General features: G+C 56.0%; 1 long non-coding RNA gene across 2 annotated transcripts; it reads left to right on the forward strand.

The window, feature by feature from the left end:
- The first annotated feature begins 663 nt into the window (after positions 1-663).
- On the forward strand, positions 664-15,537 carry LOC100626722 (keratin, type II cytoskeletal 7). 2 transcript variants are annotated; one of them, XR_014803261.1, is made up of 9 exons: positions 664-1,045; positions 2,471-2,682; positions 4,979-5,039; positions 6,230-7,019; positions 7,063-8,176; positions 9,197-9,322; positions 12,440-12,660; positions 14,819-14,853; positions 15,222-15,537. It is a non-coding gene; the product is annotated as a keratin, type II cytoskeletal 7 (long non-coding RNA). The 2 variants fall into 2 exon arrangements; XR_002343948.2 differs by having other exon boundaries at positions 6,230-6,325; positions 8,012-8,176.
- The last annotated feature ends 896 nt before the right edge of the window (positions 15,538-16,433 follow it).

The raw sequence follows: 16,433 nt of genomic DNA on the forward strand, positions 1-16,433 counted from the left end.
CTGCACTATAGCCACAGCAATGCAGGATCCGAGCTGCATTTTTCTTTTTCTTTTTGGTTTTTAGGGCTGTACCCACAGCATATGGAGAGTCCCAGGCTAGGGGTCACATTGGAGATGTAGCTGCTGGCCTATGCCACAGCCACAGCAAAGCAGGATCCGAGCAGAGTCTGCGACTTACACCACAGCTCACAGCAACGCTGGATCCTTAACCCACTGATGGAGGCCAGGGATCGAACCTGTGTCCTCATAGATGCTAGTCAGATTCGTTAACCAACGAGCCACGACAGGAACTCCCACTTTCCCCAATCTTTCACCGCCCGATCTTTCTGCTCTTTCTCAGGAATCTGGATATTCTTTACCACGTCCCCACTCCTCCTCCAGGAAGCCTTCCCTGACTGAGCTTCAGATGGCTGGCACCGCTGTCTCCTGCCGCTCTCCGCGTCTGCCGGCATCAAGGAATCTGGGCGCCTATGACCCTCCTCCATACTCTGGACGGTTCCGGCTTGGACCGAAAGCCTGGGCCTCGGCGGAGGGCGGAAGTGCGGCCCGGGGAGGGGCCGGCAGGCAGAGAAAGGTGGCCGGCGGCCAGCCCCGCCCCTACCTGTGTAAGCCGATCCGCCCCGCGCCTAGCGGATAAAAGTGGCCAGTCTCCCAGAGGTCAGCGAGTTCGGCCCTCTGTCGCCTGCCGCTCAGTCCAGCCCGCACAGCCAGCATGTCCGTCCACTTCAGCTCCCAGGTCTTCAGCTCGCGCTCGGCCGCCTTCCCGGGGCGCGGCACCCAGGGGCGCCTGAGCTCAGCGCGCCTCGGTGGCTTGGGCAGCAGCAGCAGCAGCAGCCTCTACGGCCTGAGCGCCTCGCGGCCGCGCGTGGCCGTGCGCTCATCCTATGGGGCCCCCGTGGGCGCGGGCATCCGCGAGGTCACCATCAATCAGAACCTGCTGACCCCGCTGCAGGTGGACATCGACCCCTCCATCCAGCAGGTGCGCCAGGAGGAGCGGGAGCAGATCAAGACCCTCAACAACAAGTTCGCCTCGTTCATCGACAAGGTGAGCCTGGAGCGCGGCCCGGAGCCAGGCTCCAGGCGGCAGCAGGCGCCGCGCCCTGACGCACACGGGCTAAGCGCGCTGGGAGGGCTGCGAGGGCTGGTGCGGGCTCTCTTCCTGCTAAAATCAGGGACCGTACCGTGCCCAAGCACCCTGTGACTCTTGTCCCTCTCTTTCGGCAAGCTGCCCAAATCATCCTGCTTTTTCCTCTCAGAATGTGCGATGGGTCTCTCCCGCTGCCCTGGCCGGCTGTGTCTGTGATTCCACTGGAGTTCTTGTGCCGCTTTTGTCACCAGACTCAGGTTGCGAGTTCCAGACACCAGGGCCAGGACTTCTTTCTCTGGGCCCCTTTCTCTGCCAATTGGCTGTGTGGAGTCAGAGATGGGGAAGGGTGACACCCCTCCCCGGGAGCTACTCTCCAGCAGATGCTGGAAATAAAGGGCTGGAGGCAGAGAGGCTCCTGGGTCCTTCTGCCACACCTACCTGGTCTTCCATCCGCCTTTCCATGCTTACAGGGGAGGTTATACCTGACCTTGGAGATAGCCCATCTGGGGACACTAAGGGCTCTGGGGAGGGCCATTTAGGAGGTATTTTTCCTGGCTGTTTAGGTCCCAAAGGTGTTGGGGGATGGAGGCAGGGGGGGAGGGGCAGACTCGTGGGGCTGGACCCAGGAACTGAGGGTCCCCTCTGGCCAAGGTCTCCTCCCTGGGCATGGAGCAGGCTTTCCCTGTCCTGCCTCTGTGTACCTCTCTGATTCCCTGGCCCCCTGTGTCCTCCTCTCCTCGCCCTCCAGACCTTACACAATCTTCAGGTTCCGCTGCAGCCTCTGCAGGAAGCGCCAGGCCCAGGTTCCTCCAGCGGCTGCCGAGCAGCAGCCCCCAGGTCCTGCTCCCTGAGCTGCTGGTTTTGAGGAGGCTCGCTTCCCACCCCCAGTTATACTGGTCTTCCGGAGGGGCTCCTTTTACACTGACTTGATTCTAGCATCCTGTCCTGAGGTCTTGTTGGAGGAAGAGGGAAGGGGAGAGAGGCTACTGAGAGATGATGAGATGAGGTCCCAGCCTGAAAGGAAAGAGGCCAAGACAGGTTCAAGAACGCAGACAGGAAGAGGGCAGCCCTTCAGAGAGGGAGATGAGACCATCACTGGTGACCAGATGGGGAGCGGAGGAGGGAAGAGACCCGAAAGCACCAGCACAGGGACACAACAGTGACCTGAGCCCTGGACACACCCTGAGACACTTGAGCAGAGGCCTGGAGGACAGGCCTATTCAGGGTGGGCTTCCTGGAAGAGAGGGCAAGGGCTGAGGACCCAGGGTGGGAACAGAGGCAGTGGGAGCGCAGACTCTGCTGAGTGGCTGGAGACCCTCCCAGCTCCGCTGAGAGGGGGCAGGTCTGCCCCTCATGAGTTTCCTGCTCCCCTGCCCCTTCTAGGTGCGGTTCCTGGAGCAGCAGAACAAGCTGCTGGAGACCAAGTGGGCGCTGCTGCAGGAGCAGAAGTCGACCAAGAGCAGCCGCCTTCCTGGCATCTTTGAGGCCCAGATTGCTGGCCTGCGGAAGCAGCTTGAAGCACTGCAGCTGGATGGGGGCCGCCTGGAGGCGGAGCTTCGGAGCACGCAGGACATCGTGGAAGACTTCAAGAATAAGTACTGTACCCCGGTGCGACTGGGGGGATCCACGCCCTGGGCCAGTGTGCCCCTCTCAGCTTACTCTTTGCAACTCCTCTCTGGGTCAGAGGTCAGAGGTCAGAGGGTGCAGCTGCTTCGTGCAAGGACTCCAGGAAGGGAAGGTCTTGACTAAACTGTCCCCTGCCTCTCCGCTTTCCTCTTTGTCTCTGGGGGCTGTTTCCAAGTCATTCTGGTCTTTTCTCCTGACTTACTCCCAGGGTGACGGATCTCAAACCAGCCCTGATCTGCACTGTTCCCTTTGGGAGCCTGATCAAGGCCCAGGAGAGGGCAGGGTGAAAGGTGTCCTGTGACACACGTGCGTCAGAACTTGCACAACTCTCAGATGGTTCTGGGCCAGCTCCATTTTTTTTTTTTTTTTCCCTGATGAAGACTTAGGGTCCAGAGAGTTTCAGGGACTTGATCGAGATTCTCTAGCAGATCGCTGAGAATTCTAGGGCTTGTTTTTGGGCCCCTGACTCCTGGGAGGAGACAGGGAGCTGACTTGGGATGGAGAGAAGTTACTTGGGATGGAGGGAAGGGATGAAAGCCTGGTCCTTGTGAGCGAGGGAAGGGGGTGCCAGGGCTGGGGGCTGGGTCTGCCCAGGGCAGGAGCCAGAAAGGAGGCTGTTAAGAGGGGCAGGAAGTGCGGATGCCAGGAAGAAAGGGTCTTAAGCCCAAGCCTTTGAGGTGCCTGCTGAACTCTCTGTTCTCACTGAATAGAAACCAAAGCCCGAGGCTTGGGGTGGACAGCCTGACTGGTGGGCACTGAGGGTGATGAGCTCTGGGCACTGCCTGGGGGTGTATGACTAAGCTGGACACTGGCTCTGACTGGAGGTAGAACAAACAAAGGCCTCTCCCCCCACCCCCCCACTTCCCTAGGGCAACAATCAACAAGATTAATCCCAGGGCAGGTGGAACCAGACAGGTGCAGGGCGGGGAGGGCCTGGGGCAACCAGTGAGCCCCTGCTGGCAGGTGTGCTTGTGTCTCCCCCCATCCCCCACTCATCCCCACCCCCAGAGCCCATCCAGCAGAGCACTTTCCTGGGGAGCCAGGTTGAGCCCTGGGTGGGATGGGGGAGGAGGAAGGAAGAGCTGGAAGAGGATAAGGGGATGCTGGGAGGGCCCTTGAGTGCAGGCGCCCAGGGAGCTCCCATCTGCACCCTCTCTGGGACCAGCAGTGCAGAAGCGTGGACAGATGGCCTGGCGGATGTTTTCCTGACAATTCTAGAGGCTGTGGGGGGGAGTGGACTTTGGGGGTCTGAGCTCCTGGGGGGCCTCTGCCTGCCCCAGCATCCTGCTCCCCACTGACGTTGCCCCACCTTGCTCCTGCTGCTCTCCAGAACCTCATGGACATGGCTGTGTTTTCGTTTCTGAAACCTATTTTGGGTCCTCACGTAAATCCTGGGTCAGGCCCACCTGCTGGCTTCCTCTGTGATCTGCTCTGCTGATGTCCACCTACAGGCAGGGGGCAGGCTCCTTGGGAGAAAGAGGGATGGGCGGGGGGGCTGCCGGGGTGGAGATGGGGGCCTGACCCCCTACTTGGGACCTGGTTCTTCCCCCTTTCTGAGTCCACAAGGTTCCTCTTTTCAGGCTCCTTCTTCACCCTCAGGGGGTGGGACTGAGTAGTGGTTATGGTGTGGACTCAGGACTTGGACCGCCAGGCTTCACGTCTGGGCTTTACCACTCAGGAGCTTAGTGACCAGGCAGAGTGCTTGGGCTTTCTGTGCCTCTCTTCCTCTCCCTGTGAGTCACAGCACTGTTGTTATCGGATCGGATCGGATCGTTGTGAGGATGAAATGAGCGAATATATGGGAAGCACTTTACAGTGCCGGCCCTTATGTAGTGGTCTGTAAGCATGGCTGTTATTTGCTTTCTCACGCCCAGTGTAGGCAGCCTTTGTCCTTTAATTCACACCTGTTCCCTGCTCCCCCACCCCCATCCCATGCCAAGATTCAAAGCCCCAGGAAGAACCCTATGGAAAAGTTAGGGGAGTTCCCTGGTGGTGCCACAGGTTAAGGATCAGGTGTTGTCACTGCTCTGGGTCAGGTGGCTGCTGTGGCTTGGGTTTGATCCTCAGCTTGGGAACTTCCACATGCCACAGGTGTGACAAAAAAAAAAAAAGAAAAGAAAGAAAGAAAGAAAAGTCCAGGACATTTTGTTTTGTAGCTGACACCTGTTTTTTTAGGCATGCATTAGGAGCAAAGGTCATGCAGGGCAGATAGGTTAGGACGGAGGCAAAGCTGCACCAACACTCTGCTCCCCTTCTGTGCCACAGGTATGAAGATGAAATTAACCATCGCACGGCTGCTGAGAATGAGTTCGTGGTGCTGAAGAAGGTGAGGGGCCAGACAGGCAGGGTGGGGAACACCGTTTGAAAACACAAGGGACAGGAGACTACATGCCTCTCACCTGAGCAGCTAGAGGGAACCCGAGTTCAAGGTCTGGCTGGCATCTCCAAGAAGGGAGTGCTGGGCTGGGAGAAGGAGAGATCTGGAAGTCAGGCCCTCATAGCACATCCTGTTGTGTGTGTGTGTGTGAGTGTGTGTGTGTGTGTGTGTACGTGCGAGCATGTCTGTGTGTGTATTTATGTGTGTGTCTGGCGAGTCACTACACTTGTTTCTGGAAGGGTTAGAATTAAGACTCGAGGATGGAGGCTAGAAAGGGTGATTTCAACCCTAAATCAGGAAGAGCTCAATCACAGAACCTTTCATTACAGACAAGGGTGACACATGGCAGACCTGAAATATTTGCTAAATGAATGGGATGGGCTGCCTTGAGGCAGAGTGAGCTCCTCATCCCTGGAGGTATGCAAGCTGAGGTGGGAAGGCCTTAGGAATATCTTTGAGGGGCTTAAGATTCTAATTCAAAGCACACTCACTCAGGGTTCCTGGCCCCTCCACAGAAACCTTTCCCAGCGTACTGGTTTGGTTCCTTGGAGGTTCAAGGGTGAGCCCGCCACAGGAGCTTAGCCACAGGGAAAGACCACATCCTCTGGACCGGCGGTGTTATCTGTGGCCTGCCTGCCTTGTATCACCCATGCGGCAAGCTACACATTTAGGCCAGAGAGTTTCCATCTCTGGGAGCCGTGTCCTGGAGTCTGAGTGATTTCATGCTCTCCTATTTGACTGATGAGAAGTTGAGGCTCATCGAGTTGAAGCGATTTGGTCAAGGTTGTAGAGCTAGGAGGTGGCAGAGCCGGGGGTACGTCTCAACCACCAAAGCCTTTAGGAACTGGTGAAGTGCTAGGTTTGGGGCTTCGGGCTGCTCCAGGCAGCAGTGCTGAGAAGGCATCTGCGGTCCGGGTGAGGTGTGGGGATGACGCCCGTCTCAGCCTGGGTGGGTCCAGTGGCGGGCGCTTCCTGCCCAGGGCCTATCAGGCAGCCTGGAGGACTTTGTATGTCTCTTGTTGGGCAGTAGTGTTTGGTCCTGGGGGTCGGACAGTGCTAGTTTGCTCCACCCCTGCTTGGTGTTTCTCTTACTGAGGACATGCTGTCCCTCGTCCCCTTTCTGCCACCGCCCCTCCCAGGATGTGGATATCGCCTACATGAACAAGGTGGAGTTGGAGGCCAAGGTGGACGCCCTGAATGATGAGATCAGCTTCCTCAGGACCCTCTACGAGGAGGTGAGGATCTCAGGGGTGGGGGAGAGACACCGTGTCCTACACAGCCTAACCACCGGGCCATCTGGTCTACCCCCCGCCTCAGGGTCAGTCTGGCTGTGCGTAGGGAGTCGATCCTGCTCTTTATTCATTCTGGATTCAGGAATCTATGATGGGTGAGGAGTTCAGGAGGAGCTAGGGCAGCACAGCAGGGTGGGGTCCGTCAAAATTGGCCTTTCCGAGACTTGGGATGACCATTTTCCAGGAAGGGGAACTGGGAGGGGCTGGAGGAAACCAGGAGGCTGATGAAGGGATCCCGGCTGTGACAGGGTTCACAGGTGGACTGGGTAGGCTGGCAGGGGAGCCCGAGTCAGGAGTGACTGGAGTGCCACCACCCAGCCACTTTGTCTGCTGCCACCCTGTCTCCTTCTCTCCACTCATCCTAGCCCTGTCCCGGGCTTCTCGCTCCTTTCCCTTACAGGGATTTTAAAACCTTTTCATTCCATCAGTGTGTGCCTCTGACTTTAGACAGGAGATAGGATGGCCAATCATGGCTGGTCTGGAACGTGAGGCTAATTACAGACCAGTTCTCATTTCTCTTCAAGCTGGTCTTTGCCTGAACATCTAGCCTCCAGGAGCTTCCCTGGGAGAATTCCCACGCGCGTTAATTTCAGGGGCTGGATCCTGGAGGCTGATTTTGGGCACTTCTGGTCTCAGGGTGGGTCTCCATATGTCTATCACATGTTACATACATAAGCGAGTGTGCATATATACATGTATACACATTTTTTCCTCTTATTATGAGAGAAATACATACTCATTGCAAAAAACTCAAGAAAACTAAGAAACGCATAAAATTGAAAACAGGTCTCCTATACCTACTCTTATCATCTTGTTATCTACTTTTTAGACTTTTTTCTGTGCATATCTACACATAGAGTTATATAGAAAGATATATATTTAATAAAATAGAATCATACCTTTTTCATGTAATGGTATACCATGGGTTCAATTCCCGTTCATATATACGGCTGTATCATCAGTGTTCAAGGCGGCAGAGTTCGCCGTGATGGGGTGAATGTGACATAAAATAAGTCAGACCCATCCCTAACGATCCCCTGCACAATAGAGCTCAACCCCAATACCACCTCGTAGCCAGGAGCTGCCACAATTTGCTATACTCTGTCACTTTTTTTTTTCTTTTGGTCTTTTTTTAGGGCCGCACCCGTGGCATATGAAGCTTCCCAGGCTAGGGGTTGAATCGGAGCTGCAGCTGCTGGCCTACACCACAGCCACAGCCACAGCCACGTGCGATCCAAGCTGCATCTGTGACCTACAGCACAGCTCACAGCAACACTGGATCCTTAACCCACTGAATGAGGCCAGGGATCAAACCCTCATCCTCATGGATACTAGTCGGGTTCGTTACCACTGAGCCACTGAGACCGGAACCCCTCTGTCACTTATTTGTCTGCTGTAACCCCGCCAGACTCTTTGATTTGAAAAGGTGCTAATGGGTCCTTTCTGGGAGCCAGGGCTGGGCGGCTGTTTAGAAGGTGCTCGGTCTGTGTCGCCTCAGTGCCTGATGACTCCCTCCCACTCTGCCTCATCTCCCTTTTCCTTTCCCTAGAGTGCAGGGAATCCCAGGATGGGTGTGGGGACAGGGATGGGTCATGCCCCACATCCCGAGGTTCTGTCTGGTCCCTACAGGAGTTGAAAGAGCTGCAGTCCAAGGTCTCGGACACCTCCGTGGTCCTCTCCATGGACAATAGCCGCTCCCTGGACCTGGACGGCATCATTGCCGAGGTCAAGGCCCAATACGAGGAGATAGCCAACCGCAGCCGGGCCGAGGCCGAGGCCTGGTACCAGACCAAGGTGTGTGGCCCCTGGGGATCTATTTTCTCTTCCTGGCAGAGTCCTTGGTGGCGGCTTCCCCTACTCCTCACCCTGTCTCAAGCCTTGGGGGCCTGAGCACCCCTGTGCTGACAGACACAGAGTTCAAGTGTGTGGTGGTCTCCAGGGTCCTGGGAAGAAGAGGACGAGAAGGCCAGGTTCCTGCGCAGGGACAGAGTTGAGCCTGATGGGGGGACAGGACGGGGGAAATGGACATGGATTAATGATTATTACAGCTGATAGTTGGTGAGTATGCACCGTGAGAGGCAGTGTTTCAGATGTTATACCTGTATTGACTCACATAAAGCACAGAAAAGCTTTATTAGGTGGGTACTATTATTATCCCCCTTTTACAGATGAGGAAACGGAGGCAGTGGGAGGTTAAGTAGCTTGTCTAATTCCACGCATCTAGTAGACGGAGGAGCAAGGGTTGGATCCTGGGTCCACGGGCTCACACCTGCCAAACATCTTCATTGCAGGCACTGGGTGGGTGCAGGTGCTGAGGGAGTGGGCAGGGGCAGGGGTGGGGTAACAGCGTCCTGGGGGAGGGGGTCTCAGGTGGGGATTAAAAGCAGCGGAGAAGTGATGTCTCTGCAGAGCTAGGGACATGCGAGGACACAGGTAATGCCAGTGAGGATGGCTGGGTTCAGACTTGTTCCGTGACCCTCGGGCAGTCCCTTCTGTCCTCTGGGACTCGTTCTCCTCATCTGTGAAATGGGAGGCTCTGACAAAGGGGTTAACAGGTGAGGGTCTCAGACTTCCACGGATCCTCCAGCATCAGGACACCATGCGAATGTGAAGAGCCCTGGGGTCAGGGGGATGGGCCTGGGGAGCCATCCTTGTCCACCCTGTCCCCAGCCCCACCTGGAGCTTCCCAGGGAGGGAAGATAAGCTGGGAGGGCTTGTCACTCAGAACCTGGGGGCATCATTGGGTGCAGCGAAGACGAGGTACCTGTACGCATGGCCCACCCCCCGCCATACTTCTCTTTGTGGCCCCTCCAGTTTGAGACCCTCCAGGCCCAGGCTGGAAAGCACGGGGACGACCTCCGGAATACCCGGAATGAGATTGCGGAGATGAACCGAGCCGTCCAGAGGCTGCAGGCGGAGATCGACAACATTAAGAACCAGGTGGGCACCAGCCCTCCTCCCTGGGGCAGGTGAAGGGCAGCCAGCTGGGGCCCAGCTCGGGATGAGGAGCAGGAGGCTGGGGAGTGGGGAAGGGGAGGGGAGGGCCGAGGGTGTCAGCCCTCCTGCTGCCACCCTGGCGGCCAAGGCTGGTACAGTCAAGTCTATCAGGCCCACTTGTGAGCTCTCCAGGACAAAATGTCCTTGGCCAGGTCCTGGTTTGGCCCAAGGGAGGACACGAATTCCTGTGGAGGAAGCCTTGGGATGGCTGGCCAGACTAGAACCATCATTCATGACCACATCGATACTGAGCCCTCTCCTTGCACCTGCCTCTGGGTGCAAAAGTGTACTTGGGTGCGATGGGCCGGAGGCTGGCAGAGTCCCTCACTGTGGCTCCCAGTGTGCCTCCCCCACTCCCCACTGCTTCCTCTTGCTGCTTCCTGGAGCTTACATTTGCCAAATATCTTTTTTTTTTTTTTTTTTTTTTTTTTTTTTTTTTTTTTGTCCTTTTGCCATTTCTTGGGCCACTCCTGCGGCATACGGAGGTTCCCAGGCTAGGGGTCGAATTGGAGCTGTAGCTGCCAGCCCACGCCAGAGCCACAGCAATGCAGGATCCGAGCCGCGTCTGCAACCTATACCACAGCTCATGGCAATGCCAGATCGTTAACCTACTGAGCAAGGCAGGGATCGAACCTGCAATCTCATGGTTCCTAGTTGGATTCGTTAACCACTGCGCCATGGTGGAAACTCCTTTTTTTTTTTTTTTTTTGCTAAACATCTTCTTGCTTCGGGACCTTGGCACTCGGCATTCCCTCTACCTGGAATGCAGTTCTCCCAGCTCTGCCCATGGCGGCCCCTCTCTTAGTCCCGGGGTTTAGGACAAGAGACCTCTTCCCAGAGATGGCTCCCTCAATCACCCCGCCACTCCCTCAGCAGGCTGTGTGAGCTTCCCGAAAACACCTCTCACTCTCTGACATTTTCTGTTTGATTAATTTAGGATTGACTTATTAGATAAATCATATTCATTAGGTATAAATAAATACTGCCGCCCACCTCCACTGGAATATTAAAAATGCCTTAAAATATATTGGAGTTCCCGTCGTGGCTCAGTGGTAATGAACCCCGCTAGTATTCCTGAGGATGAGGGTTCGATCCCTGGCTTCACTCAGTGGGTTAAAGATCTGGCATTGCCGTGAGCTGTGGTGTAGGTCGCAGACACGGCTCAGATCCTGCATTGCTGTGGCTGTGGTGTAGGCTGGCAGTTATAGCTCTGGTTTGACGCTTAGCCTGGGAACCTCCATATACTGTGGGTGTGGCCCTAGAAAGCAAAAAAAAAAAAAAAAAAAAAAAAAAATGCCTTTAAAACAGAGACCCCCGGTCTGGGGTCTGGTTCCTAGCTCCTCCCTTCTCAACACCTGGCATATGGTCAGGGCTCAGGTCTCAGAGAGAGGTCATTTGGGAGGAGGTGCTGTGAAGCTGGGGTGGGGGGCATTGATGAGGAAGGGTCCCCCAAGCCTTGGCCAAGGCGTGGGGGTCAAGGGGTAGCTAAACCTGAGCAGGTGTCCGCCGTGGGGAGGGAGAGAGGGGAGCTGATGACTGCTGCAGCTTCAGAGGGCTTATTTCCAGATGAGCCCAGGGATGGGATACAGGCTGATCTACCCAGAAAGGCCCTCCCCTTGGAGCCCTGCAGCCCTGTTTACATGAGGGCGAGGGCGGAGGCTGCCTCCTGGCCCAGATGCAGGGCCTTGAGTCACTGGTGCCGTGAGCCAGCGACCAGGCCAGGAGGGGAGGGACAGAATAATGAATGGCAGTTTCCCAAACCCCTGAAGCTTCTGCCACATCCGGTTCTCATCTCACACAGCAGGGCAGAGTCAGGCCCCAACGCTGGAAGTCTACCACCGTGGAGAGGCTCAGAGTGGCACTGCCAAGGGGGCACCACTGTGACAGAGGAGGATGCTGACCCGTGGATGGGGGCAGAGGGCATCAGCCAGCCTCCTGGGCGAGCCTGGGGGCATTGGGCAGAGAGGCAGAGTGCGTGTGCTGAGGCAAGAGGATCTGAGGGCTGAGGAGGGGTGTGAGAAGGAAGGAGGAGAAGCGCTGGGCTGGAGGACAGGGATGGTGGCCCTCGGAGCTGAACCAGAGGAGGCCCAGGACATACAGTCTTCGCTTGTGGGGGTTGGGCCACACGAGAGGGAAGACTAAGGCCAGGCTGGACGTGGCCCCTGCTGCTCAGGCTGTGAATCAGACCACCCCTGCCCACTCCTGGGGGGTGGGTGTTGATTAGGCATTTTGATCTGGGGCTTCCAAGCAGCATCTCTGTGCTCCAAGTTTCCCTGTTCTGAGCCTGTTCCCAACCAGTTCCTCTTTTGAAGGTGGTTTTGGTTCTGGTCAACGACCTGAAACTTGAGGACTGAATTAGGATCCCACAGCCTTGGAGCTCCTCCAACTGGGGGTTGGATGGGCGATAAGATTTATTAGTAAATCATAATGGCATTTATTAAATGCTTACTGTATGCTAGACACTGTGCCAAGGACTTGTGTGTAATTTCATTTAATTACTTGCAATATCTCTATCTACCTATCTATACTGTGATTATTGTTTTTTTTTTTTTTTTTTTTTTTGGTCTTTTTAGGGCCGTACCCACAGGATATGGAAGTTCCCAGGCTAGGGGTCCACTTGGAGCTACAGCTGCCGGCCTACACCACAGCCACAGCAACGCCGAGACGCGTCTTTGACCTAGACCACAGCTCATGGCAACACCAGATCCTTTACCCCTTGAGGGAGGCCAGGGATCGAACCTGCATCCTCATGGATCCTAGTCGGATTCATTTCCGCTGCGCCACAACGGGAATTCCAATTACTGCTATTTTAGAAAGAGGAGACTTTGACTTAGCGGGTTGATTCATCCAAGATCAATTCCACGGCTTGTAAGTGGCAGAGCCAGAATTGGGACCTAGGCATCGGGTATCCAAACCCGTGCTTTAAACCCTTGGGATTCTCTGGTGCCACTGAAGCCACCGTGCGCAAGTTGCCCAGGTGCTCACTGCAGGACGGGGAGGCGGGAAGGCAGTGACTGGTGAGGCCTGCCCCCCAGCTCACAGCCGCACTTCTCCCCGCAGCGTGCTAAGTTGGAGGCCGCCATCGCCGAAGCTGAGGACCGTGGGGAGCTGGCCCTCAAGGATGCTCGCGCCAAGCAGGAGGAGCTGGAGGCCGCCCTGCAGCGGGCCAAGCAGGACATGGCCAGGCAGCTGCGCGAGTACCAGGAGCTCATGAACGTCAAGCTGGCCCTGGACATCGAGATCGCCACCTACCGCAAGCTGCTGGAGGGCGAGGAGAGCCGGTGAGGACACAGAAACTGGCTCGGGCTCTGAGGGGCCTGGGGCTTGACATGCATCCATCAGCAGGCATTTCCTGTGTATCCTCGTCCACGGGGCACTGGGGGTGGGAAGTGCAGGGAAGGCACAGTTGACGCTTGCTTCCTTGCCCTTGATGAGCTGACTTTCTAGAAGGAAAGGCCATATGGCATAAAGCTAGTGGGAAAGTTGGAGTAATAGTTGCGCTTTCATGGGTGGGGCCATTACTAGGGTCATCTTATTTGTTTCTTCTTCTTCTTCTTTTTTTTTTTTTTTTTGGTCTTTTTAGGGCCATACCCATGGTATATGGAAGTTCCCTGGCTAGGAGTTGAATCAGAGCTGCAGCTGCTGGCCTACCCCACAGCCACAGTAATGCCAGATTTGAGCCGCATCTGTGACCTAAACCACAGCTCATGGCAACGCTGGATCCTTAACCCACTGAATGAGGCCAGGGATCGAACCTGAGTCCTCGTGGATACCAGTTGGGTTCATTACCGCTGAGCCACGATGGGAACTCCAGGGTCATCTAATTTGATCCTCAGAACACTTCAGGTAAGCAAGTCAGGTAGTGCTGACCCCTTAGTTTACAGAGGGGAAACTGTGGTTAGTTTTATTAATGGAGGGGACAAGGCCAGTGTGCAGTCAAGTTCTGCTGATTCGTGGTCCAAGCATCTTCCATGGCAACAGGCTGCTTGTCACTATGTAATTGAGGGCCAGGTCATGTGGAATTGACTGAATGTGGTGGAGGACGTACATTTTCCCTGTCCCCAGAGAAATTTGCATACTCACCTGCAGCCTGAGATGAAGCTTGGCTGGGTTCATCTTACAGGGAATTCTTCACGAAAGACATAAAACTTATGTCCAGGAAGTTGGATCTTCATTCGTACCTTGATGGATTGGTGAATTCATTCCATCCACAGATAAGACATCTGGAAACGTCCCAGCGTCCCCATCTCTTGCCCTTGGCTTTTGTTTCGCCTCCTTCCTAGACCTGGGGCTTCGGAGGCCACTGAACTTCCCTCACTGCCTCCATAAATTGAAGCCTCCTCTCCCCCTGTTGAGTAAACTCATCCCCAAGGCCAAGGGCTTGGTGACCGTTAGGCAGTGAGTCACCAAACAAACACACCCAGCTGTCTCAGATGGATTTTTAATTTCCAGTGCAAGACCTGTTTCAGCCCCTCAGGCTGCTTAAAGCCACCCCCCCATCCCTCTTTCTCCCCCCCCATCTCTGCTGGAGCTGAATTCACTCAGTCAATGATTCACTAATTATTTCAACACATATTAAGTAATTAGTATGCGCCAGACCTCATGTTAGGGGCTCGAGATTCAGGAATCAATAAGCCGCAGCCTTCTTTGGGGATTTTATGACCCCTTAAGGCAAGGCAGCCATCTGCATAAACAATAAGAGCAGCTGCCATTGACCGAATCCTGTGTGCCCAGGGCTTTAGGTAAGTTATGTTGTTTAACCCTCACAAACAACCCTGTGAGGTTGGTACTGAGTTAGACCTCATTATCGGTAAGGAATTGGAGGCTCTGAGACATCCTGAGGACACGTAGCCAGGAGGTCGGAGGGCCTAAATGAACCCCTCTCCTCACCCCACATTTTATTTTTCTTTATTTTGGCATGGGGATGTTCCTAGGCCAGGGATCGAACCCTCACCACAGCTGTAACCGGAGCCATAGCAGTGACACCATCAGATCTTTAACTCCCTGAGCCACAAAGGAAACCCACTCCGCATATTTTTTTTTTTTTTTTTTTTTTTTTTTTTTGGTTTTTAGGGCTGCACCTGCGGCATATGGAAGTTCCCAGGCTAGGGGTTGAATCAGAGCTGCAGCTGCTGGTCTACACCACAGCCACAGCAGCATGGGATCTGAGCTGCACCTGTGACCTACACCACAGTTCACAGCAACGCCGGATCCTTAACCCACTGAGCAAGGCCAGGGATCGAACATGTGTCCTCATGGATACCAATTGGGTTTGTTAGCGCTGAGCCACAACGGGAACGCCTCCACTCCTCATGTTGTCACAGGGGAGGGGGGAAGGAAATCGGTCCTGCGTGGGGCCTGGATGGAAGGGTGGGGGGCGCTTCCTCCGGTGCTCAGAGACAGCCACCCTCACAGGTCTCTGCTCTCCTCTGCCCACAGGCTGACTGGAGATGGAGTGGGAGCCGTGAACATCTGTAAGTCCCCGGCTGCGGGCGCATCACCTGTGCTGTCCAGACAAGGCAGGGTCGGTTGGATGGTGCATTGGCCTGAAGGCCCAGCCTTATGGAGGCCAGAGGCCCCTTCCCTTTAACAGTTTTCAGCAGGGGCCCCGGAGCCCCCATCCAGCCGGGCTCAGCAGCCCAGGGAAGCCATGCAAGAGGGCAGAGTTGTGTGTGTGTGTGGGGGGGTGCGGTGTGGAGAGGCTCCTTCTGGACTGGCCCCCGGATGCTGGTGGAAGGGGAGGGGGTGGGAGTGGGGGAGGAGACGGGGCAGCTCCGGCGGGAGTGTGGGGCCTTGGGTGGTGGGCCTCCCAGCTCATGGGGCCTCCTCCCCTCTCTCTCAGCTGTGGTGAACTCCACGGGTGGCGCTGGCAGCCGGCTGAGCTTCGGGGGAACCATGGGCAGCAACGCCCTGAGATTCTCCAGCGGTGGAGGGCCTGGGACCCTCAAGAGCTATTCCTTTAGGACCACATCTGCCACTGGCAGGAACACCCACAACTGAGCCCTGGGTGTGGGGAGACCTGTACCACTTGCCCCCATTGTCACAAGAGGACTCCCATCCCTGGTCCCAAGACTGAGAAGCAGTCTGAAAAGTGATGTCAGAACAGCTTTCAATAAAGCAGCCCCTTTCTGAGGCCTGGGTGGGCCCCATGCCCAGCAGCTGGTGTCCTGGCTTTGTTAGGCTTGGAAAGTGGTGGTGGGGGCCGTGGGGTTCGGGGCTCTGGAGAGCACAGTGTCTGCCCTGGGAGCTGGGAGAGCACAGTGGTGACATAGGGTGCTGCTCTAAGGAACTCGGTTCTCATCCATAGTGAGGCCTTGGCCCCCTCCCAGGGCTGGGGCTGATTCCAGCTCCTCTCTGGAAGAAGCCCAGAAACTCCCAGAAGTTCTGGCTTTGCGGGGAAGTGGGCGCTTAGAGTCCTCTCCTGCTGAGGTGGTGGGAGGGCTGTTTGCACACAAACCCTCCCCCGCCCCTCCCCCCATGCCCTGTGCTGTCAGTGAAAGAACATTCCGCAGTGGTGAGATGGCCACAAACATTTAGCTGCCCCAGGCCTGGGTTTCGGGTTGAGCAGCCAACTTGAATATCAGCCACCCTCAGCCCTTCCTGGTGCCGGATCTGCCAGGCCCTGGGGCCTTGGACCGTGTGTGCGTGTGTGTGTGTGTGGGGGGGGGGGTCTTGGAGGGGGCTCTGGGGGCCCCAGAGTCTGTGGGGGTGGGAGGAGGTCTGTGTGTGTTTGGGAGGGGTATAGGGTGAGTGGGGGGAGGGTTCCAGACTCTAGATCCCTGGTGGGGGGACTCTGTGCCTAGGTCTGCGGGCAGAGGGGCGGGCTGTGTATCTGGATCCCTGAGGGTGGGAATGGGGGGTCGGGGGAAGACATCTGGGTGTTAAGTCTGTGTCTGATGGGGCATCTGTATGTGTCAAGGTCTCTGATGTGGGGTCTGGGTGTCTGTGTGTGTAGGGGGTGTCCTGAGGTCTGTGCTTGGGGAGAGCAGCACATATGATGGGTACCGGGGAGGTGGGAGGTCTCTGTCCGGACCCCCCTGAAGTGATGACGGTG

This window comes from Sus scrofa, chromosome 5, assembly GCF_054392235.1.
Source record: "Sus scrofa isolate SSC_HxYL_T2T_F1_AM1 chromosome 5, Sscrofa_HxYL_maternal_Yorkshire_Landrace_v2.0, whole genome shotgun sequence".
In the NCBI taxonomy this organism is placed as follows: domain Eukaryota; kingdom Metazoa; phylum Chordata; class Mammalia; order Artiodactyla; family Suidae; genus Sus; species Sus scrofa.